This window comes from Pinus tabuliformis, chromosome X (assembly GCF_031772625.1).
Source record: "Pinus tabuliformis cultivar Carrire ecotype Pingquan chromosome X, CPIR1, whole genome shotgun sequence".
NCBI lineage: Eukaryota > Viridiplantae > Streptophyta > Pinopsida > Pinales > Pinaceae > Pinus > Pinus tabuliformis.
The window spans coordinates 282848987-282872772 of record NC_142308.1 but is presented as its reverse complement, the minus strand read 5'-3'; positions in this window follow the sequence as shown (position 1 = coordinate 282872772).

The window sequence follows — 23786 nt, the reverse complement described above, 5'->3', positions numbered from 1 at the left end:
ACATATGCTATGTTTTCCCTCGATAATACACATTCATACAATGTGCCAAAAATAAATTACTCCACCCAAATTGGCTTGTACCAGTCTCTCATCCTAGCTATAGCTCTATCCACTCTAGTCCACGCTTATCAAACCTACTCAAATAAAAACTAAGACACTAACACTAATTGGATTCTTCCTTAAACTCTACACATCAAGAATGGATTTGTTAGGCCCCTATACTATTAGTGTAACCCCTTATTGTTATTAGTATAACCCACTTATTATATTGATGTACCCATGTAGTGCCCATATTGTTGCTATTATGCCCCATAGAAGCCCACTATTGTTATTATTGTGCCCTTACATTATTATTGTTATGTCGGCTCTGATTATGTTATAACCCCTTAGATTCCTATATATAGAAAGGAGGTATTTTCATTTGTATCATCAAAGAATTGTTCATTTATGTAATGTAAAGGAGGTTGCCCCCTCGAAGAGTCTGAATTCTGAGGCGTTGATCTATCTTTTCTATCTTTTCTTGAGCTGGTTTCATAACATTTGGTATCAGAGCTTTGGATTCTAGGGTTTCGCTGCTCCAAACAGGTCATCGTGGCATTTTCGCTATAACTTCATTTCTGTGACGTTTCAGAAGTCACAAAAAAAAACCCATTTGAGAAGGAATCACGCTAAACCTTGGGTCTGAATTTCAAAGCTTTTCGCGCGACATTTTCGGAGATATGATTTGAGGAAGTTGGTCTTTTTTCAGACTCCTGAATTACACTCAAAACAGGTGACCGGGGGAAAATCGTCATAGCTTTCTTTCTGAGAATCGGATTGAAATTTCGTAAGAAGGTACATAAAGAGGACAGACTGTAGTTTTCTTTTATATATTTTTCAGAGTCAAAGGTCAAAATAGTGACACGTGGCACTTCATACAAGTGCGCTGTTCTGGAAAGGTCTATAATCAGGTCATCTTGGGAGATTGTGCATAACTCTTTCTTAGAGAATCCAATTTGGATCAGACTGGTGGAATTGGAAAGAGGACATAGAGGGCTACTACAGGTCATAATTTTAGAACTTAAATATCTGAAAGTATAGAGTTATAGTCATTTCAATGTGGAGATCCTAAAATCAAGAAAAAGCAAGATGAGGAAGTTTGATGGCAAGGATCCAGGAAATTGGATACTTCAGATGGAGCAATATTTTGATCTACATGGTGTACAACTGTTAAAAAAGGTATGTATTGCATCTTCATATTTATAACCAGATCAATTTTTATGGTACAAAGGGCTTTGTTCTCGTAAAAAACGTGTTACGTGGTCAATTTTTGCGGAGGAAATGATATCACATTATGAGGATACAAAGAGCAACACCTTCTTTAGAGCAACACCACAACAATTGGAAAGAGTAAAAGGGCTTTGTGACGTAGTGGAAAGAAAAATTATGGAAAACAGGAAGCATACCCCTCACAACTATAAAGATGGAAGTGTTGTTTCTCCTAGCCTTCCATAACCTACAAGGGTTACACCACAACAATTGGAAGAAAAAAGAGAAAAAGGGCTTTGTTACAATTGTGATAGCAAATGCACTAAAGGTCATAAGTGTGCTGAGAAGAAATTATTTTACATAGAATATGAAGAGGAGGAAGAAAAGGATCAAGAAACATCAAAAGAAGAAGATATACGCCAGGACCCCACCCCAGAGAAAGAAGAAATGGATCAGACCATATCTTGTAAAGCATTCGAAAGAATTACCACTCCTCAAACTCTCAAGATAGAAGGACATATCAAGAAGAAAAATGTGCAAGAAGTGAAAGTTCACATCGAGAAAGAAGAAATGAATCCAACCATATCTTGTAATTCATTGTTCGAAATTACCACTCCTCAAACTATCAAGACAGAAGGACATATCAAGAAGAAAAATGTTCAAGAAGTGAAAGATCACATCGAGCATCAAGAAATGAATCCGACCATATCTTGTAAAGGATTGGAAGAAATTACCACTCCTCAAACTCTAGAGATAGAAGGACATATCAAGAAGAAAAAGGTTCAAGCAATGAAAGACCACATCCAGCATCAACAACAAGTTCTCCAACTTTTAAAGGATAACGCCACTTCAGTGCAACATAAAACGAAACAACAGCTACATAAACATTGTAGTGAAAAATGTTTTGATGTAGGTGATTGGGTATTTTTACTGCTACATCTCAAGCAAACTATTTATGAGAAGGAAATGTTGGCAATAGTACATGCACTTAAAAAATGACGACCTTACCGAATGGGAAGACTCTTCAAGGATGAGGATGTGGAAGAATTGTTTTGTGCTATTTATATTATCCAACCAAATTGGATAAACGAATCAAGGGATGAATGGAAGAAGGACGAAGAAGCATGGCCACTTATTCAAAAGTTGCAAAAGATCCCAATTCAAGCAATATTGCCAGAAATTGAAGAGAAAGGAAAAATCATATTGGAACATGGAGCAGTCACAGAAACAAGAACGCGATAGCTACGAAATCGATCAATTTCAGAGTATCTCATCAAGTGGAAGAACTTACCCATTGAATATTCCACATGGGAGGACAATAATTTTATACAGAAGCATCAAGAACTACTCAAGCGTTGAGGACAACGCTTTTTGAAGGAGAGGGGCATGTTAGGCCCCTATACTACTAGTGTAACCCCTTATTGTTATTAGTATAACCCACTTATTATATTGATGTACCCATGTAGTGCCCATATTGTTACTATTGTGTCCCATAGAAGCCCACTATTGTTATTATTGTGCCCTTACATTATTATTGTTATGTCGGCTCTGATTATGTTATAACCCCTTAGACTCCTATATATAGAAAGGAGGTCTTTTCATTTGTATCATCAAAGAATTGTTCATTTATGTAATGTAAAGGAGGTTTCCCCCTCGAAGAGGCTGAATTCTAAGGCGTTGATCTATCTTTTCTATCTTTTCTTGAGCTGGTTTCATAACAGGATTCAATTCTTCCCTATATTTTGGTTGGAATTTTTTTTGGGTCACACCTTAAAGTCTTCGTGCCTCCATGACTCACCACAACTCCATTATGGCTCTAGGGATCCACTTTAATGTTAGTTTGTATTATAATCCCTAAAATGTTTAGTTCTTCCTTCTCCACTACCTTCTCATCTAAAATATTCTTTGCTTCATTTTATTTGGCTTAATTACCATCCTTAGCTTTGTATTTATCATTTTCATGCTCATTGAATTCTTTTTTTAATATTGTTTCCTCGATCTCACATTTAAACTCTTGTAATTCTTTCCCTTGAAATCAAAGGCGAATTTTCTTTCCCATTTAAATGACAAAAGTTATGTTTCTTTTGCAAGACTGCTCTCTAAAGTACCAGTTCCATAGGCCTCCATCGTCAATGCACTACCTATGGCCCAAACATTCTTAAATGAAATGTTGCTATCTATCAACTATAATGTGACGTGCATGGGCCTTAATTGACAAAATATCCCCCTGCATATTAAGAAAACAATTACCATCATAAAAAACAATATTAATAGCTTGGACCATTAGATATTTTGAATTGTTTGAGCCATTCATTGGCACTATAAGTTCAAAATTGCTCCACTATTATATCCACATAATCTCTTTGCAATGATGTGATTTTTCATGCAATGGCACTATTCCTCTCTTACATGATGTCACTACTACAAATCCTATTCTTTGGAGGATCCTTTATATGACAAGTACTACACCCTTCCTTTATGTAATTGAGGATTTTCCTTTATCAATATATCGTTCTGATGAAAGCAAGAAGACCATACTTAAATATAAAATCAAATCCCTCAATATCAACACATTGCGATCAGTTTTTCAGCAAAGGTTACGAGGTTTCTTGTTGGGCATGGAATTCCCCCCACAACATGTTTTGGGGCTGAAAACCCAAGTTTTGGTCAAATAGTGTTGTAAGACTCCGCGAATTTCGGGCGCAAAGCGCAAAATGTATGTTGAGTCATAGGGTTGTCCGCCCTTTATTTTGTAATGTAATGTCAGCCTACCCATGGTCCATAGACCATGGGATTATATAAATAGAGTGAGGCCCTAAGTTGTAAAAGAGAGAAAAACGAATGAAGTCTAGAAGATAGTGAGCATAGAGAAAACGTCTAAGTGTCTTGGGTCATAGTAGTAGGAAGAGGCTCTACAGCCGAGTGCATAGAGGCCTAGTAGAGTCTGCAGCTGAGTGCACGGACCCTTGCAGCTGAGTGCATCAGGTGAAGTTGAGTCTATAATCAAGGAAGAAGAATAATAAAGAGAAGTTTGATCCCAAATCTTGTGTATCAATTCTTGTGATATTTCCTATTTAAGTATATTGTTTTCTTTATCAGCGCACTTATATGAATACTGAACACTATTAAATATAACTGGACACATACTGATCAGCTAAGGGATCGACAATTATTGGGTTAATAGTAAGGAATTGGGAAATAACACGGATCACACCTCAAGCGGGGCCGCATGAAGGCAACATTGTAGGCTGCGAGGTATTGATAGATTGTTATGAAACCAGCTCACAAAAAGATAGAAAAGATAGATCAACACCTTAGAATTCACCCTCTTCGAGGGGGAAACCTCCTTTACATTACATAAATGAACAATTCTTGGATTATTCAAATGACAAAACCTCCTTTCTATATATAGGAGTCTAAGGAGTCACAATATAACCCAGCTGACCTAATAATAATAATATAAAGCCACAAAAATAACAATAGAGGGATTCTATGGGGCACAGTAATAACAATATGGGGACAACAGGGGCACAAAAATACTAATAACGGATACAACTACAATAGTAATGGGGCAATCACTAGTATTATAGGGACCTAACATGCCCCTCTCCTTCAAAGAAAGTGTTGTCCTTAATGCTTGAGTAGTTTTGGATGCTTCTGTATAAAATTCGCATCCTCCCATGTGGAATCTTCAGTGGATCAGTTCTTCCACTTGATGAGATACTCCGAAATTGATCAATTTGGTAGCTGTCGAGTTCTTGTTTCAGTGACTGCTTCTAGTTCCAATATAATTTTTCCTTCCTCGTCAAGTTCTGGCAATATTGTTTGAACTGGGAGCTTGTCACCCATAACCTTCTTTAAACATGAAACATGGAAAAATGGGTGCACTCGAGAAGCTGTAGGAATCCCCAATTTGTATGCCATAGTACCAATCTTTTGCAACACCTTGTACGGACCATAATACTTTGGTGATAATTTATTATCCTTCTTAGCTTGCTCGAGGGAAATTTTTTTATATGGTTGTAGCCGTAGGAATAGCCAATCACCTGCATCAAAACTTCTTTCACTGCGATGTTGATCTGCCTATTGTTTCATTCTATTCTATGCCAACACAAGGTTATCTGTTTAGAGTTGGAGGACTTGTTGTTGATGTTCGATGTGATGTTCCACTGCTTGAACGTTAGAATTTTCTCTTAAATATGATGTGATGGATGTTGGCTAATATCCATAAAGTGCCATAAATGGGGTCACTTTTGTTCCTATCTGGAAGGAAGTGTTATACCACCATTCAGCCAGAGGTAACCATTTGACCCATTGTGTCTGTTTATCAGATACAAAGCAACGAAGATATCCTTCCAAACATTTGTTTACTATCTCATTTTGCCCATTAGATTGAGGATGATAAGATGAGCTATGAGCTAACTGAGTACCAAGACAAGAAAATAATTATGTCCAAAAATTTCCAGTGAAAATGGGATCTCTGTCACTTACAATAATCTTTGGGTTTCCATGTAGCTTTTGAATTGTTTCCATAAATGCAGTAGAAACTGTACTGGCTTTAAATGGATGTGATAATGCACAAAAGTGTGCATACTTGGTAAGTCTGTCAACTACCACCATGATGACACTCTTTCCCTCAGACTTGGGTAAACCTGTGATAAAATCCATTGAAACCTCCTCCCAACGTTGGCTTGGAATGGATAAAGGTTGTAATAGACCTAGGGTCTTAATTGTTTCAACTTTATTTTGTTGGCAAACCAAACATTCCGCCACAAACTTTTGAATATCCGATTTAAGGCCATCCCAAAAAAATTCCTTCTTAACCCTGTGGTAAGTTTTTAAAAATCTTGAGTGCCCTCCTAAGGGAGAAGTGTGCAATTCCATAAGAATCTTTTGTTTGAGTTGGGAATTCTTACAGAGGTATAAGCGATCTTTGTACCATAACTAATCATTTTGCCAGCTAAATGTATCAGATGTACTAGAATCTTGTTGTAACTTTTGAATAAGTGCCCACACTTCTTCATCATTCTTCCATTCCTCCCTTGCTTCATTTATCCAATCTGGTTGGATAATAGAAATGGCGCACAACAATGCTTCCACATCCTCATCCTTTCTTGAGAGTGCATCTGCCACCAAATTTTGCTTCCCTTTTTTGTAAATGATTTCAAAATCATAACCCAACATCTTTGTGACCCACTTTTGTTGCTCTTCAGAGGATAATCTTTGTTCTAAAAAGTATTTAAGGCTATCATGATCCATTTTTACCTTGAAGTGTCTCCCCATTAGGTAGGGTCACCATTTCTTAAGTGCATGTAGTATTGCCAACATTTCCTTCTCATAAATAACTTTGTGTAAAAACTTTCCCTTGATTGGATGACTTTCAAAAGCAATGGGTCTTTCATCTTGCATTAAAGCAACACCAATTCCATTTCCTAAAACATCACATTCCACAATAAAGGTTTTTGTGAAGTCCGGTGTAGCTAAGACCGGTGCTTGGCACATTGCCTCTTTAAGATGTTCGAAGGCCTTTGTTGCTTTTGGAGTCCATCAAGATTCATCTTTCTTCAATAATGTTGTTAGAGGTGCTGCTATTCTCCCATAATTCCTAACAAGCTTTCAATAATAACCTGTCAACCTGAGAAATCCTCGCAGGTGCTTTATGGATGTGGGGATTTTCCATTCCTTAATGGCTCTAATTTTGCTAGGGTCTACCTTAACTCCTTCATGAGATACAATATGACCCAAATATTCCACCTCTTGTACACCAAAGAAACATTTGGATCTTTTTGCATATAATTGTTTTTCTTCCAATAGTTGTAGCACCCTATGAACATGTTCAACATGATCCTTCCAAGACTTGTTGTAGATTAGTATATCATCAAAAAATACTAACACAAATTTTCTAAGGGTTTGAAAATGGAATTCATCAAACCTTGAAATGTAGAAGGTGCATTGGTAAGGCCAAAAGGCATGACCATGAGTTCTAAATGATGTTTTCAGAATGTCTTCAGTCTTCATTCTGATTTGATGATATCCTAAACGAAGATCCAACTTGGTGAAGTAAATTGATCCATGCAATTCATCCAGTAATTCATCAATGACAGGAATGGGAAACTTATCTTTAATAGTGAGCTTGTTGAGCTCTCTATAATCCGGACACATGCGCCATGATCCATCCTTCTTGTGCACCAATACTATTGGAGCAGAGAAAGAACTTTGACTAGGTTGAATTATACCAGCCTCTAGCATTTCTGCAACCATACGTTCAATTTCACTCTTTTGGGCATAGGGATATCTGTACGGCCTGATGTTTGGAGGAACACTTCCTGGAATCAGATGAATAGCATGATCATGATCACGAATGGTGGGAGACCTTTGGGAGTCTCAAATACCTTGGAATGATTGTCCAAGACTTTTTGGAGATCTGGAGAAATAGATGATTTCGATGTGGAAACATCTAGCGAACATAATTGTGCAATTACACCTCTTTGCTCCTTTTTTAGAAGCTTTGTCATACCGTTAGAGCTGATTATCTTTCTTAGTTTCCCTGCAATACCCCTTAATTCAACTTCCTTTCCTTCCGCAGAAAATTTCATGAAAATTTCTTGAAAATTAAAAGCTATTTACCCAAGGATTGTAGCCATTGGACTCCTAGTACAACATCAGCACCTCCCATTGGAATGGAAAGCATTGGGCTAGTCAATACATATTCTCCCATGGATAGCTTGATATTATGGCACTTTCCAGAGAAATTTATCATTCCTCCATTTGCAATCATCACTTGACACTTTGGTGATGGATATAGGAAGAAATTCAATTTTTTTCTACCTTACAATGAATAAAATTGTGGGTACTTCCTGAATCAATCAACACTATTACCTTTTTCTTCTTGATTTGTCCTTCTATCTTGATGGTTTGAGGAGTGGTAATTCCAGCCAATGCATTACAAGATATGGTTGGATTCATTTCTTATTTGTCTAGGATTTGTTCCTGGAGTATATCCTCTTCTTTTGACCTTTCTTGCTCCTTTTCTTCTTCCTCTTCACAATCTATGTAGAATAATTTCTTCTCAGCACACTTATCACCTTTAGTGTATTTGCTATCACAACTGTAACAAAGCCCTTTTGCTCTTTTTTCTTCCAATTGTTGTGGTGTCAACCTTATAGGTTTTGGAAGACTAGGGGCAACAACACTTCCATCTTTATAGTTGTGAGTGGTATGCTTCCTGGTTGCCATAATTTTGCTTTCCATTTTTCTTGCTAACCTGAATGCCTTCTCTAATGAATTAGGTTCCCAAAGGTGAACATCATGTTGGATATTATCCTTTAAATTCCCTATGAACACATCAATCATATGCTCCTTTGGAATATTTTTTACCCTTATGTTCAATTTTTGGAACTCCTCAATGTGCTCCATTATTGAACCCTTTTGTTTGAGACTTATCAATTGCCTAAAAAAAGTGTTTCTTTTTGTATCCTCATAATGTGCTGTCAATTCTTCCATAAAAATTGCCCAAGTGATAATTTGTTTACGAGAGCAAAGCCATTGATACCATACAAACTGATTTGATTCCAAATATAAAGTTGCAATATGTACCTTTTGTGTGTTTTGCACATTATTGAGATCGAAAAATTGCTCCATCTGTAATATCCATGTTGCGAGATCCTTGCCATCAAACTTCCCCATATCGATTTTTGGAATATGGTGGGTCTTTGATCCAACATTAGAGTCTATGAAATCATGATTAACATTTCTTTTGTTCTCATCAAGAGTTTCCTTTACTACCCTTTCACCATTAGTAATCATTTCTTGTAGAAACTTTGTTAAATCTGTCTTCAAATCTGTCTTCAAATCTTCCATGCCTATCTTCAAATCATCCATCTTAGCTTCCACGCCATTCATCTTAGCTTCTATGCCTTTCTTTAAACCATCCATATTAGCTTCTACATCTTTCTTTAAACCATCCATCTTAGATTCTGTTGCTTTTTGTGCAGGTCACACTTGTTGCACTTGGTCTCGTAATTTTGATATATCATGTTGCGTTTCTTCCTCTTCTTCATGAGTCATGCTAGAGCTTTCAGATTGATTACTAGGTGTTTGCATTTTCTTTCCTCGGGGAATCAATTACTGATAATAATGCTTTACTATGTCCTTTCAATTCATTCAAACTAATTTTTCAAACCAAGCTTATTAAAAAATTTGAAAAACATTACACACATTTTTTCACTTTGTAGGAGCTTGATATTGAATCTGATGTATCTATGCAATTCCGAATCATCCAGTTCTAAAATTGCGACCTGGGTAGCCCTATATGTCCTCTTTCCAATGCCACCAGTCTGATCCAAATTGGATTCTCCAGGGAAGAGTTATGCCAAATCTCCCACAGTGACCTGATTATAGACTAGTTCAGTAGAGCGAACTTGTACGACGTGCCACGAGTCACTGTTTCAACCTTTGGCTCTAAAAAATATATGCAAGAAACTATAGTCCATCCTCTCTCTTTACCTTCTTACGAAATTTCAATCTGATGCTCAGAAATAAAGTTATGATGATTCTCCCCCGGTCACCTGTTTGGAATGTAATTCAGGAGTCTGCAAAAAGACCAACTTCCTCAGATCATATCTCCGCAAATATAGTGCGAAAAGCTCTGAAATTTGAACTTGAGGTTCAGCGCGATGTCTTCTAAAATGGGTTTTTTTTTTTAGCTTCTGAAACGTCAAGGAAAAATAGTTATAGGGAAAATTCCACGCTGACTTATTTGGAGCAGCGAAACCCTGGAATCCAAAATTTTGATACCAAATGTTATGAAACCATCTCACAAAAAGATAGGAGAGATAGATCAACGCCTTAGAATTCAACCTCTTCAAGGGGGAAATCTCCTTTACATTACATAAATTAACAATTCTTGGATGATTCAAATGACAAAACCTCCTTTCTATATATAGGAGTCTAAGGAGTCACAATATAACCCAACCAACCTAACAATAATAATATAAAGCCACAAAAATAACAATAGAGGGATTCTATGGGGCACAATAATAAAAATATGGGGACAATAGGGGCACAAAAATACTAATAAGGGATACAACTACAATAGTAATGGGGCAATCAATAGTATTATAGGGACCTAACATAGATGCGCATAGTGACATGCACAGGTAAAATATGCGGTTGACTGAAAATCATCAGACATCTCTAGGGTGTGGAAACTTGGTTGTAGCACCCTCCCATACTACTTCAGGGGAGACCTCAGTCTGTGCTCTATGGACTATTTCCAAAAGGGCTAGTAGTACCGAGATTTTTTTGGCTAAAACATCTCTAATTTTGGGTCAGGTCCCTAGAAGCCAAAAAATGGTTTTGTTGCCCAGACTGGGATCTGCATAAGGGATGTTTGATGTCATGTCACTGGAATCCAATAAAGAAAGAAATTGAAGGGTGGTTGGACAAGAAGATTGATGAGTTTGTGGCACAATAAAATAAGAATCTACAAGTATATAAGGAACAGTGGTTGGAGCGCTACTTATATACGAAAATCCACGAAATTTTCTTTGCGGCCTTTCCTTTCGAGTTGTATGAGTGGATCGCGAAGCTAGTAGACAGTCAGGGAAGTTTTAGGCTAGAAAAACCTATCATGTGGACTCCGGAATTAGTGCGCAAACTAGAAGCGTTAGGAGATAAGATCATGCGGGCTGTGGACCATTGGCTCGATCGAACTATAGGAGGATTTATCACTGAGTTCACGGTAGATACGACCGTTAGCTATAGTGAGGCAGAACGACGCTTCCTCAAGGGACGATGAGGTAAGTATATTAAATCTTTGAACACTCGGATTAAGATGCTATTTTGTGAAAAGTGGGTTATGTGAATAAATTAATGTTTATGACTACGTGAAGTGGGAAGATCTACAGAAGCGGAGGTAGTGAAGAATTAGAAGCTAGCCCCTTAATTTCACCCTCGCGGGAAAGCGAGGAAGAGCTCGCAAGAGTTTCTCTGAGAAGCGCGGTTAGTGTGAGAAGGCAACGAATTCCACGCTTACCACCTCCAACTACATTGCCACCCGTCTCACCCTCCTCACCTCCATCTCCAACCACCCCACCTCCACCACCACCACAGTCCAGTATGGCAAGTGCAATCAAATTACTGGTATTCAGATGAGTAGGGAATGAAGATCCAGACCAATTCTGGTTTGTGTTAAGGGCGGTATGGGAAGCACAAGGAGTCGTGGATAACAATATCAAGAAGGTTATGCTAGTAAGCACGTTGCAGGATCATGCATTAACATGGTACATCAAGCATTCTAATGACTATCTAAACGTAGGAATCACGAAAATCCAGACCGCGCTAAACAGCGAATTTAGCAGGCCATTGTCGGAGACACAATCAATTATTGGGTTTAAGGAGATTTCGATGCTCCCAGGTGAGAACCCTTGGGATCTGGACCAGAGGCTGAAGAGTATGATTCACGAGGCCAACATGACTTTGATGGATGGACAACACCGTGCATTGTTTGTAGCATTATTAATACCGCATTTAAGGATGACATTGTCACAAAAAAAGCTTTCCACCCAAGCTAAAGCTTTGGAGATGGCAATGAGATTGCATGAGACCCCTATAAAATAACTTGGTCTCGGAATCCAACAAATCCACGTGCAACTGAAAAATTTCTGTCTGGAGATGCAGAGTTTTAAACAGGATAGGACACCTCCTCCAGAGGTGTGCCAGGAGGTATGGTGCATAAAATGCAATGGCCAGGGGCATGATAAGGACCACTGCCTAGTGTTCACAAATTACTTGGCGGGACGAGGGACGATGCAGTTAAGACCTGAGTCATAAGCAGGAACAAGCACGGCGCCTGCACTATGGTGCGTGATCTGTCAAATAGCAGGAAAACACACTAAGGATAATTGTCATATATTGCAGAGGTATACGTAGACGTCCCAACAATTGTTTTGTAATTTCTGCAGGTCAATAGGCCATGATGAACGCACCTTCAGAAGCTATGAACTAATGATGGCTCGGACTCCTGCCTATAGGGTGCAGACCGAAATAAGAGCCCTCGACCAAAATATAGGGATGGTGCATGCTAGATTTCAGGCACACAAATGAGGTCGAGGTGGAATGGGACCGAGGAGGGGTCACAGACAACTAATTTGTTATAATTGGGGAGGGCTAGGGCATTCCTCCCATGATTGTACAAACTTGATAAGGACACCATGTTGTACTATACTCAATTTGATCATGAGGCAGTAGATTTCCCTACCTTGATAGTGAGGCTACGCGAAAAAGGAGTACTCTAGCCTCCCCCGACTCAGAATTTGCAGATGATGAGGTCTGAGCCATGCGAAGAAGACCTAAATGTAAACATAGTGCTCATGAGTAGTATAACCACTGGCAATGATAAAGGTAAGTAGTCAAAAGAAAGTGTGTGAGTTTGGAAAGCTCGTACAAAGGAACCAAAATTTGATTTAGAATGTGAGAAGGACGCATTCATGGAAGCTAAGAAGAGATTTACGGAGGCCTCCACTTCAGGTAGTAAGGATCAACTAGAACCAAGGATGGATCCTTCAATGCTCACTACCTTTCTGGAGACATGCATGAAACTACTACGCGAAAGAAAGGTAGTAAAAGGACTAAATGAACTTATCACTAGGTGCACGGTGTCAAGAGAACTGCGTGTGGTCTGAAAAGTTGGAAAGCATGCATTGCACACAGGAAGGGAAATGAGGTTGACTGTGCAAATCGACAAGTATGAAATAGATGAGGTAATCCTGGATCTCAGATCAGATGCGAATGTATTGTCAGAAAAAACATGGGAAGGCATGGGCAGATCCGCACTACAATGGTCTCCTATTTAGTTGCAAATGGTGAACCAACAAAAGATCTTGCCCATAGGAAGATTGTAAGGGGTAATGGTGGATATTGAAGGTGTGAGTGCATAAGCAGATTTTTAAGTGATAGAGATTATTGATGACAGAAATCCCTATCCCATGCTACTAGGAACATACTGGACCACCGATATGAACAAGTCATAAACATGAAGAAGCGAAAAATGATTTATGAGAAAAAGTCACTACATGTAGTGGTACCGCTAGATCCAGCTGAAGGAGCGCGATACACTGAACCGGTGCGCGATGATGATAGTGATGATGATCTCAATTTCATCTACAAGATAACCACATGAGAACATGATTGGGTAAACCCAACTACATATGGTAGGATTTCGTGGCAGCGCGAAAGCTCTTCCACTTTGAATTCAGATAAAGAAATAGAGTGTTGGTAGAATCGGTTGCATGAAGTAACAATGCTTACTTGGAACATGATGGTTAGATAACTTCGCTGCATGACAACAGAGGTAAAGACTCTTCCTAAATATCATGGGTTGACAGTGGTGGATGAATTCCTGAACAAATTTGAAAGCGTAGAAACAGAACAACAACAATTTGATGCTCTGAAATGGGCAGTACGAGCGATGCCCACAAGATGGTGGGGTACACATCAGAGAAGTTTTGAGGACTAGCATGGAAGAAAGAGGATGATGCACCTATGATTTGGAAAACGCCAGCTAAGGATGAGAGTCAGTTATTAGGGGAACAACAACTTGCGCGCCCACCTTTCCTAATGGGTACAAACATATGACATGTAGCCGGCGCAAGCGCACACCACTCCCAGAATAGAGAATCGAAACAATTCGCAGCAACAGGAAAGGCAAAGCACGCTAAGAAATATCCATGGAGAAGCATTTGACAAGGTGTGCGAAGTGCTGAACACGGTTCACCAAGTGAGACGCACCGATTGGGACCTGCGCATACCAACTGTTTGATGGGCCTATAGGATCATGTGCAAAACTTTGACCGCGAAAACAACTCTAAGGTTGAGGAACAAGGTAGGGATGATAATTTTTGAGGGGCATTCAATGATAATTCCACACATAATAACACCCACAGGTGCGATAGTGCATGAGGCACAAGACAAAGAAATCACACAGCTACGCGAGGTAGAACACATAAGGTTTCAGGAAGCCATTCGGCAAGGGAACCTTAGACTTTGCGAACTCAAAAAGGACCGGGTACGACTAAGGAAGAAAAGCCTTTTGATGGACGTGGAGGTCAAGAGGGTGGAAAACGAGATCAAGCAAGCATGGCAATGGAAGGTGCAAATGATCATACCAATGAATTAGAAGACTATCACCATGAATTGATTAGTATGCTACCATGGCTCGGACCATATATCACCAAACGTAGTAACCAAGGGAATGCACTACATATAGTACAACACGCGGCACTGACTGTCATGAGGGCAATTGATGATTTTCCATGGACTATACTCGAAGCCGAGATGGAGCCTCGCACAAGCGATGTGACCACCTGACTAGCCATAGGAAGAATAGTCTTAACACTTCATGACGCTGGAAGAGAGTACGGGACTATAAATGATTTTGCCTGGCAGTTGTGCCCTCTAACAGATGCGTGCAAGAACAGCTGGTCACAAGGTTCACGCCCGCGCAGGCGGGGTATGCTGCTGGATGGGTAGGCTGGGAAGTGACCATTGGCATCACTGTTCATGATGGTATGTCCGATTTAAGGCCAAATGGAGCGGGTTATGGGCATTTAGGATGGGATTTATGGGTAAGATTTCTTAAAAATAGCTGCCAAGAAAGCATTGATGGCTCGAAATTTGGGGGAACAGTCGAATTCGAATTCAAAAGGAGTTATAAAACCCCAAGGGCTAGCTAGCAGACAACACTTGGGCAATTGAGATTTGTGCAGTTGAAAAGAGTATAGAGTGTTGAGAGCCGAGCGATAATAGAGCCTTTAAGTTTGCGAAAAACCCCATACAATGCAGAAAGGATGACGGCCACCAAGGATGGGTTAGGCATTGAAGAAGGAACCCCCGGCGAGGCTGCACAGATCCACAATGTTCCCACAGGCACTAGGGCTGTGCCGAAAATCGTTAAATCACCCTGGACGATGAGTCCAAAGAAAGATAAGCAGGCAATGGGACCAGTACACATGTCCCCGAGGAATCCGTCACATAAGTTATCAATGGAAGAAAAAGGCAAGGCAACCACCATTGAAACAGATGAAGAGAAAGAGGACTTGCAGGATCTAATTACCGCAGTAGAAGAAGAATAAGACTTAGAGAAAGACATCCAACCAATGTGCTCCGCAGAAAAATTGCCCAAGTATGTCCCTCCATGCAAAGGGAAAGCCAAAGTCGCAAAGGATCTGGATGAAACAAAGAGTGCACTCTAGACCCCGCTTGTCCCTGATGGAATTACCTTCGAGGGTCCATTCCTAGGCCGCGTGCCCACCATAAATTTGGAAGACTAGGACCTCATGGACAGCGAGAAGTTCCCACTCTTAGAGATGATGAGCCTAATGAAAAAGAATATGGAGGGGCCAGTGATAACATTGGAGCCACAAAAATGGTTGCGTGGTGTGGAACAGGTCGGGTTGCTTCATCTTCTATGGATACCACATTTTCGCCACACGCTGATCACCATTTTTGTCATCGGGTAGCTGCTTTGCCTGGTGCATGATGGGTAATTATGGCTAGAGGAGCCTATTACCATCACTGTAGATCTCATCCACCAAATTTCTAGGCTTCCATGTAAGAGAAAGGACCCCATGATGATAGCACGAAAAAGCAGTGACTTGGCTCTCGCAGAAGCCATGAAAAAGAAATATAAGCTTGAGAAGAAAAGGAGGGGTTATGCTATCACTAGTATCAAGGATAAAGGGGTGTGTGTAGCCACCCAACTCCTGGCCGGTAAGGTAATGAGAAAATGTCACGGCGATGAAGTACCAGTCTCGGTAGTTACTTTGGCCGTATAGTGTGCGGAAGGGGTCCAGTTCAATTGGGTTGAGTTTCTTTGTGAAAAATGTTTGATCAACTACTAGGAGGCCCAAGAACAGGGTAAGAACTTCCACTACGTGTGGTTCCTCTTATCCATCTTGCTAGTAGCAGGGGAATTGCCGGAGGATAGCTAGTTCCTGAGCATCGACCGAGACTTAGCAGAGGCCATGAAGTATGCTTCGCTCTGGGCCACCAAGGACGCGAAACGGATTGACGATAAGAAGATTTTCTGGGTGCTCGTGGAGGTGAGCATCCGAATGTGGATTAAAAGGAGGTTGTGCCTATCCACCATGGTGCACAATAGTCTACAGAGTTTTGCGAAATTTAAGGCAGAAATGCACAACATTGACATCCGAGCACGAAAAGATCTGATGCAACACTAGACAAAGCTCCCATTCATAGCCACTGATGACGTGATCTTTACAGTGTTAGAGACATGTCTTCATGAGTGGCCTACCCTGGATTTGGCGGAGTTGGATGATACTGCAGCTTAGAAAAGGAAGCATGATGCCAAGCAGCGTGTCACCCAACTAGCGAAGAGAAGAAGGAACGAAAAAGTGGCAACTAAGTTTAGGGCAATCCGCGAAGCAGCACAGGCAGCTGCAGAGTACAAGAAGGTTGCCGAAGCAGCAGCAGCAGTGCAGACAGCAGAGGCCGCCATAGCTCAGGCATAGGAAGGCCAAGCAGTGTCTGTAGGGTAGGAGGCAGAGGACAAAGGAGCTTGTAGGAGAACCGTGCATGGTCCGGAAACTTGGAAAGCATGCATTGTGCATAGGAAGAGAAATGAGGTTGACTGTGTAGACAGTAGTCCTTACTCAACAACTTGCAAGGATGTCGTAGGCCAAGGAATCTTCAACTAGTAAGTTCTTCCACTTGATGAGATACACTAAAATTGATCAATTTATTGTTTTTGTGACTACCTCTGGCTCCAATATGTTTTTTCCTTCCTCATCAAGTTCTCGAAATATTGTTTGAACTGTGATCTTCTCACTTATAACCTTTTTTAAGCATGAAACATGGAAAACTGGGTGCAATCTGGAAGGTGTAGGAAGCTCCAATTAGTATTCCATAGTACCAATGTTTTGTAACACCTTGTATAGACCATAATACTTTCGTGATAATTTATTATCATTATTAGCTTCCTTGAGGGACATTTTCTTGTATGGTTTCCAGTCACCTACATCAAAACTTATTTCGCTGCGATATTGATCTGCCTGTTGTTTCATTCAATTCTGTGCCATAGTGAGGTTATCCTTTAAAAGTTGGAGAACTTGTTTTTTATGCTTGATGTGATCTTTCACTACTTGAACCTTTTTCTTCTTGATAAGTCCTTTTATCTTAAGAGTTTGAGTGGTAATTCCCGCCAATGCATTACAAGAGACAGTCAGATTCATTTATTCTTTTTTGGGGTTGGTTCCTGATGAGTATCCTTTTCTTTTGACATTTCTTGATCCTTTTCTTCCTGATATTTCACTTCATGAACGTTGTTCTTATTTATATGTCCTTCTATCTTGAGACTTTCAGGAGAGGTAATTCGTACCAACGCAATACAAGATATTATCAGATTCATTTCTTCTTTCTCTAGGGCTTGCTCCTAGTGTATATACTCTTCTTTTGACATTTCTTTATCCTTCTCTCCCTCCTCTTCATAATCTATGTAAAATAATTTCTTCTCGGCACAGTTGTGACCTTTAATGTATTTTCTATCACAATTGTAACAAAGCCATTTTTCTCTTTTTTCTTCCAATTGTTATGGTGTCAACCTTGCAGGTTGTGGAAGGCGAGGAGAAACAACACTTCTATCTTTCCACTTTTCTTGTCAACCTGTATGCTTTCTCCAATGAATCAGGTTTCGAAAGACGAACCTCGTGTTGGATGTTGTCTTTTAAAGTCCATATGAAAAAATCAATCCTATGCTCCTCTGGAATATATTTTACCCTTATATTCAATTTTTGGAAACCTTCAATGTGCTCTGCCATTGAACCCTTTTGTTTGAGATTTATGAATTGGCTAAAGAAGGTGTTGCTCTTTGTCTCCTCATAATGTGCTATCATTTTGTCCATGGAAATTGGCCAAGTGACAGGTGATTTATGAGAACAAAGCCCTTTATACCATATAAACTAATTCCGTTCTAAATATAAAGATGCAATACGTACCTTTTGTAATAGTTGCACATCATGTCAATCAAAATATTGCTCCATCTGTAGTATCCATGTTACCTGATCCTTGCCATCAAACTTCCTCATATATCTTTTTCTTTATTTTAGGAGCTCGATCTTGAAAAGAATGTAACTTTGTAGTTTCGAATCTCAAAATTCTAAAATGACAACCGGTGGTAACCCTCTATTTCGTCTTTCCAATTCTACTAGTCTGATTGAAATGGATTCTCCAAGAAATAGTTATGCCCAATCTCCCAAGATGACCTAATTATATAATTTTTAGTAGACTGAACTTGTACGAAATTCCATGTGTCACTATATTGACTTTAGGACTTGAAACCAATACATAGAAAACTACATTCCTTCCTCCTTCTATAACTTCTTACGAAATTTCAATCTGATTCTCAGAGAGAAAGTTATGGTGATTTTCCCAAGGTCACCTGTTTGGGATGTAATCTAGTAGCCTTCAGAAACCCTAAATATCTTGGACCGTATCTTCGAAAATACAACAAAACAAGATCTCAAATTTGGGTGAAAGCTTCAGAAAGATTTTGTCTCAATTGGGTTTTAATTTCAAAGTCAGAACCTTCGTAGAAACAAATGTATACTAAAAATTCCATGATGGCCCATTTGAGATGGAGTTCTGGAGCTTGCAAAAACGTTAACTTCCTCAGGTCATATCTTCGACAGTATAGCGAGAAAACATCTGAAACTTGGACCCAGGGTTCAAAATAATCTCAGTTCAAATGGGTTTTGCTTCATCTTTTGAAACGTCTTACTGAAAAAGTTATAGTGAAAATTCCACGGTGACTTGTTTGGAGTTGTGAAACCCTAGAATCTAAAACTTTGATATCAAATTTTCTGAAATCTGCTCACAAAGAGGTAGAAAATATAGATCAACGACTTATAAGTTAGCCTCTTCGAGGGGGAAACCTCCTTTACAATATACAAATGAACAATTCTTGGTTGATAGTAATGACAAGAGCTCCTTTCTATATATAGGAGTCGAATGGGTCCTTATACAATCAAAGCCTACATAAGAATAATATTATAGGGGCACAATAATAACAATAGTAGGCTTCTATGGGGCATAATAATAACAACATGGGGACTATATGGGCACAATAATAGAATAATGGGGTTGTAGTAATAACGATAAGGGGTTACACTCGTAGTTTAGGGGCCTAACAGTTAATTGGGTTTATCTCAGGTGGTTGCGAAGAATGATTGTTATACTCTGCACCTAGGTTTAATCCTTGCAAGTGACGCAATGACCCTTCTTGTAATGAATTCAAGCCTTGTTATTTATAGAAGAAATAAGTTTAATAGTATGTCAAAGTAATTATTTCAAAGAAAAAAAGAAAAATATCTAGAAATAAAACAAACAAAAAATTAGTGGTATTATTTATCTCCCTAAGAATGTGAGAGAAAGATATATATTCAATGGTCAATAGGTAATCTCCGATGTCCTATAATATTAGCTGTAAGTAGACATTCTCAATGGATATGTTAGTGTTTTCCCAGTCAATAACTAGTTTTGAGTCTCCCAATATTTGCAGTAGCATAACTCTTTTTAGTGTTACTACTTCTAGGAGGGTTTGAAGGGTTTTGAATTAGCTCACCTGTTTGTGTACCAACCAGGGGCATATCTGATGTTAATATATATATAAGCCCTATGACAATCGAAAAATGCTTATTAAGCCCCATATATTGAGTGATTACATTTCTATTGTTATATTGTTATGTGGTTTGGAACCCCTCATTGTCCCATTCTCTTATGATTGTACCCTTACTATCCTATATATATACTAAAGAGACCTAGTCTTAGGATCATAAAATATTGTTTTGTTCATATTATTTATTGTAAAAGTAGGTTTCCCCCTCAAAGTGAATTATAATTATTGACTTCTTTTCATTTTTAGGGTGCAAGGATCATAACATTTGGTATCAAAGCTCTTGATCCTATGGTTTTGCTGCTTCAAATAGATCATCATGGAAATTTTGTTATAATTGTTCTTGGGAGGTTTAAGATGGTGAAAGCTGGAGAAGATTGTGAATAAATCTAGGGAAATATTATTTCAATTTGTATACCTATGTTCGCTATATTTCCATAAATATCCTCCAAGGAAGTTAGGTTTTATAAATGCTCCTAATTCAGTATCAAACAGGTTAGTTCAACATTTTCACGATAAACTTTTTTTTTGGGCTTCATGCTACAGACAATTACTAACCAATGCTCATTTAAACATAATAAAATAAAACTAAAAAGAACATGAAACTTTGACCTTCAACAAAGACTGCTATCAGACTTTACAAAAGCTACGTGAAAACATAGTCTGATATCAACATGGGAGGGATACCATACCACAGTATGCCTTAAAAAAAATTATGTTGAGGTCAATCTCACCATTTCCTCCCTCATATGCATAAATGAAATCCTCTATAACTGCAATATGCAATGGCACTAAAACTTTATTCCTCTGCGTAATTCATCACTCATTAATAACAAGACTATCCCTTGCTAGTTGTTAACGCTGAGAGATAAATCATTTTACACTTTGTTTTTGGTTACAATTAGAGTGTTTGTACACATCGAGCTATAATTAACTCAATTATTATGCTCAACGATTATATTATTATCCAATTTACCTTTACCGTGAGTTCTACAAGAAATCAAGTCAAATCTCAGGCCACACATTAGGGCATTTTTGAGGTCTAAAATGGGCGTCCTAATGAAATTATAAAATAATTGTGGAAATAATAAAATAAGATTATATTACATCATCAAATTTTAGAAGAAAAAAAAGGAAAAAATATTTTTTGAACTCGTATTTTGAACTTATCTCCCTATGGGTTTACTAAAATTTCGAGCAAAAACACTCGTTGGATGAAAATTTTCATTTCTCATCCAAAGCGTACCCATGTTTCATACTTTAGATGGACCCAACGACATGAAAAATGCATGTTTGCAATCATGTTTTTTTTCATGTATTTCTCATTTTTCATGTAGCAAGTCTTGTGTGTGGAGCATGATTGTTCAGAGGTCTTTTTTTTCAGCCGGATGTATACCCCAGGAAGTTTTGTATACCCCTCCACGCGGGCGGGACTTGTCCCCCCCGCGGGGGTCCGGGGGGGCCCATCCCCCCCGACTGGGGGGTCCGGGGTCCAGTGGTCCCCCGGCGGGGGCTTGGGGGTAGCGCCCCCAAAACCAAAAATAAATGTAAAATTGCCTTGTAAAAGTATAGTAATTTCTAGTCAATCTGGGCCGTTCATTAGGCGGATGATCTGACGGTAGAACTTATGTTTAGTTTAGGGTTTTTTTCCCTAGAAGGCAACCCCTCTCTTTGTATGAGGGTATTGTATTTGAGGCTGTGTGATAGATGTGTATTCTGTGAGCGAGAAACTGAGAGGTGAGACTGTGAGAGAAAACAGAGGATATTACAGCGGATTTGTTGTAGGTTGTGTATCTTCATTTTGCTGGATAATAGAAAGGAAGGACTAGTTGTTCGGGGTGGATGTAGCCCAAACTGGGTGAACCACGTATATCCGTGTCTCTCTTGTTTTGTGTGTTTTCTGTGTTTATATTTCTGCAATATTTTATGTGTTCCATTGCTCCGTAATAAATAATTTTCTGACAACTGGTATGAGAGCCGAAGGTCTATTTGGCTGATAAACGCACAGGAAAGAAGGGTTCCTGGTTCGAGTGGGAGCAATGGCGGAAGATGGTAAGTTTAGGGTCGAGAAATTTAACAGCCAAAACTTCTCGCTGTGGAAGATGCAGATGGAAGATTATCTATATCAGAAAGATCTATACCTACCATTGGGCGGAAAAACAAATATGCCGACGGGTATGAAAGATGAAGAATGGAACCTTCTCGATAGAAAGGCACTCGGAACAATACGGTTGTGCCTTGATGCGTCAGTCGCCTTCAACATTTCGAAGGAAACCACGACAGAGGGTTTGATGAAGACGTTGTCGAAACTATATGAAAAATCCTCGGCCTCAAACAAGGTATTTCTTATGAAACGGCTATTTAATATGAATATGTTGGAAGGTGGATCTATTGCAAACCATTTAAATGATTTTAATACAGTTACAAGTCAGTTAAGTTTTGTAGGGGTAAACTTTGATGATGAAGTTAGAGCTCTGTTATTCTTGTGCTCATTACCAGAAAGTTGGAATGGTTTGGTAATGGCCATTAGTAACTCCGTTTCTGGATCTAGTACTTTAAAGTTTGATGATGTTGTCGATGCTATCCTTAGCGAGGAAATGCGACGGAAAAGCTCCGGTGAGACATCGGGAAATACTTTGAGTGCAGAGTCTAGAGGAAGAAAAATGGAAAGAGGAAAGAGCTCAGGCTATCGTAGTAAATCAAGGAAAGGCAGATCCAAGTCCAGATCGGGGATAGTGTGCTGGAAATGTGGAAAGAAAGGACACCTAAAGAAAGACTGTAGATCTCGGAAGGGAAAAGAAGGAGATGCACAGCAAGAAAAGAATCATGAAGCAAATATGACAGGTGAGGTGTTACAAGATGCTTTGATTCTTTCTTTCGAAAATATTACTGATTCCTCGGTGGTAGATTCAGGGGCTTCATTCCATGCCACACCTGATAAGAAATACTTTCATGACTATGTTCAAGGAGATTTTGGACAAGTTCGTTTGGGTGATGATAAACCCTATAAAATCGTTGGAATGGGTAAGGTTCTTGTAAAACAGCAGAACGGGAACCAATGGCTATTAAAGGAGGTAAGGCATGTTCCAGATCTAAAGAAAAATCTGATTTCAATAGGGCAGTTAGGCGGTGAAGGTTGTGTGACAACTTTCACAGATAAAGCTTGGAAGGTCACCAAAGGAGCCCTGGTAATAGCAAAAGGTGAAAAGGTTGGTACATTGTATTTATGCAATGGTATTTCTAACTCTGTTAATGCTTTAACTTCCAAAGGAGTAGATGCAACATTATGGCATCATAGGCTCGGACACATGAGTGAAAAGGGGATGAAGATTCTTCACTCAAGGAATTTGTTGTTGGGTTTGAAGAATGTTGATTTGGACTTCTGTGAGAATTGCATTTATGGAAAACAGAAGAGAGTCAAATTTCTCAGAGTTGGGAAAAAAAAGAAGAATGGAAAATTAGAGCTTGTGCATACAGATGTATGCGGACCTGCTCAGGTATCATCTCTCGGTGGCTCTCATTATTATGTTACTTTTATTGATGATGCAACTAGAAAAACTTGGATTTATTGTATTAAGAATAAATCTGATGTATTTGATACTTTCAAGAAATGGAAAGCTTTGGTTGAGATTGAGACAGGAAAGAAATTGAAGTGTCTTAGATCAGATAATGGAGGTGAATATTGCAGCAAAGAGTTTGATAGGTACTGTTCAGAGCATGGAATTCGTAGAGAGAAGACAGTTCCAAGAACACCACAAGAAAATGGTGTGTCAGAAAGGATGAACAGAACAATCATGGAGCATTCAAGGTGCATGAGATTGCATGCAGGATTGCCTTTACAGTTTTGGGC